Source organism: Pristiophorus japonicus, unplaced genomic scaffold (assembly GCF_044704955.1).
Source record: "Pristiophorus japonicus isolate sPriJap1 unplaced genomic scaffold, sPriJap1.hap1 HAP1_SCAFFOLD_1224, whole genome shotgun sequence".
NCBI classification, from domain to species: domain Eukaryota; kingdom Metazoa; phylum Chordata; class Chondrichthyes; family Pristiophoridae; genus Pristiophorus; species Pristiophorus japonicus.
In genome coordinates this window covers 57,501-60,000 of record NW_027250888.1, presented here as the reverse complement: position 1 = coordinate 60,000, position 2,500 = coordinate 57,501, and positions in this window count along the sequence as shown.

The window sequence follows — 2,500 nt, the reverse complement described above, 5'->3', positions numbered from 1 at the left end:
AGAGCGTCCGCTGCGGCCGGACGGGTCGCACCGGAGGCCAGCGACGGCGTGCGGCCGGCTCTTTGGCCGGCGGAGGTGCAGCCGTTGGCTGGAGACCGCTTTCCGACGGCTATCTCCGCTGGTGGGCCAGCTGTGCTCGTCGGGTGCGCGGCGCGGGGAAGAGGAAGGCAAGCGGCATCGAACGCTACCACATTCCTGCGGGCCGACCCGAAGCCGAGCGCGCTGGAAGTCCGCGAAATGCAACCGGAGAAGAAAGTCTGAATGTGGCAACTGATGAACTGAAAATTGTCGGCGGCAAATGGTTAACCAAATGGGTTGAAGGTGGCAAACCATTAACCGAAAACTCTGGCAAATGGTTAACCGGCGTGTTAAGATGGTATCTTTAATAAAAGACGGAAATGACGAAGCCAACATAGCCAAACGAAGGCGGGGACGTTAGTGTGGCAGAAGGGCATGTCTTTAAGCCGTCGGGCGAATGTCCCTGCCAGTTGGAATCTTTTCGGGAAAAAGGGTGAAAAAATCGGAAAGGCCTAGCCGTCCGCCGTGGGGTGCGTTCGCTCGGGCTCGGCCAGCCGCGTCGATGGGTGCCGGAACGGTGCGGCTGCGCTCCGGGAGTGCGGAGATACGGCCTGTCAAGTTTCGTCCCGGAAGTCTGGATGGAGCTAAATCCGAAGCCGTTTGCGGGAAATTAGTTCCAGGGCTCGGCGACCGAAGTCAAATCCGTCCCGCCAACTTGACACTTGTCATTTCTGTCCTTGGGGGTTGGCGGGGTACCTGCACAGAGGTAGGAGGTGGCTGATCGAGAATTGGTGAGTTTTCCAAAGTCACGTCTCGAGCCTCCAGGTCTGCAGAGACCGACCAGGGCTGCCGCCCAACCGACTATTCACCCTTTTTGGGCGGGAATTTTTTCCATTTTTGTCCATTTTTCGGGTTTTTGGTCGGGCTTCAAAAACGGCAGCCCGAGGCCTGGCAGAGGCCGGGGCATGTCCCCGGTCGCGCCAGGCGGCTCGCGCGACCCGATTAGGCCCCGAAAGGAGTCGGGAAATCGGCAGACCTGCCCGAGTTCAGCCCGGGGGAGGCGGGGGGCAGGTCGGTTCGGCTCAAATCATTAACCAAAGCCGAGACTTGGTCTCGCTGGCGCAACCGAAGTGCCAGGCTGGATAACTCATTAACCAGAAGGCGGCTGGAGGCAGGCAGGGCTGATGGCTGAGGCCGGGTGGAGGCCACCCGCGGCCGGGAAAGTCAAAAGTCCCGTTGTGTGGAAGTCTATGAGGTCAGATTCGGCCGCCTTACCGGGCCTGCGGTTGATGGTTTCCCGCTTGGGCAAGCGAGTCGGCCCGGCAAAGTGGCCACTTGCATTTTCTGGCAAGTGTCTGCGAACAACGTTAATGAGTTGAACCTCGGCAATTGTCGGAAGTCCCGATGAAGAAATGAAAATGCCCCTTTTGCGGGGATTTGGATGCTCATGGCCGGCAGCAGGTGGCCCGACGCCCCGCCAACTTGACACTTGTCATTTCTGTCCTTGGGGGTTGGCGGGGTATCTGCACAGAGGTAGGAGGTGGCAGAATCGAGACTTGGTGAGTTTTCCAAACAAACGTCTCGAGCCTCCAGGTCTGCAGAGACCGACCAGGGCTGCCGCCCAACCGACTATTCACCCTTTTTGGGCGGGAATTTATTCCCTTTTTGCCCATTTTTCGGGTTTTTGGTCGGGCTTCAAAAGCGGCTGCCCGAGGCCTGGCAGAGGCCGGGGCATGGTCCCCGATCGCGCCAGGCGGCTCGCGCGACGCGATTAGGCCCCGAAAGGAGTCGGGAAATCGGCAGACCTGCCCGAGTTCAGCCCGCGGGGGCGGGGGGCAGGTCGGTTCGGCTCAAATCATTAACCAAAGCCGAGACTTGGTCTCGCTGGCGCAACCGAAGTGCCAGGCTGGATAACTCATTAACCAGAAGGCGGCTGGAGGCAGGCAGGGCTGATGGCTGAGGCCGGGTGGAGGCCACCCGCGGCCGGGAAAGTCAAAAGTCCCGTTGTGTGGAAGTCTATGAGGTCAGATTCGGCCGCCTTACCGGGCCTTCGGTTGATGGTTTCCCGCTTGGGCAAGCGAGTCGGCCCGGCAAAGTGGCCACTTGCATTTTCTGGCAAGTGTCTGCGAACAACGTTAATGAGTTGAACCTCGGCAATTGTCGGAAGTCCCGATGAAGAAATGAAAATGCCCCTTTTGCGGGGATTTGGATGCTCATGGCCGGCAGCAGGTGGCCCGACGCCCCGCCAACTTGACACTTGTCATTTCTGTCCTTGGGGGTTGGCGGGGTATCTGCACAGAGGTAGGAGGTGGCAGAATCGAGACTTGGTGAGTTTTCCAAACAAACGTCTCGAGCCTCCAGGTCTGCAGAGACCGACCAGGGCTGCCGCCCAACCGACTATTCACCCTTTTTGGGCGGGAATTTATTCCCTTTTTGCCCATTTTTCGGGTTTTTGGTCGGGCTTCAAAAGCGGCTGCCCGAG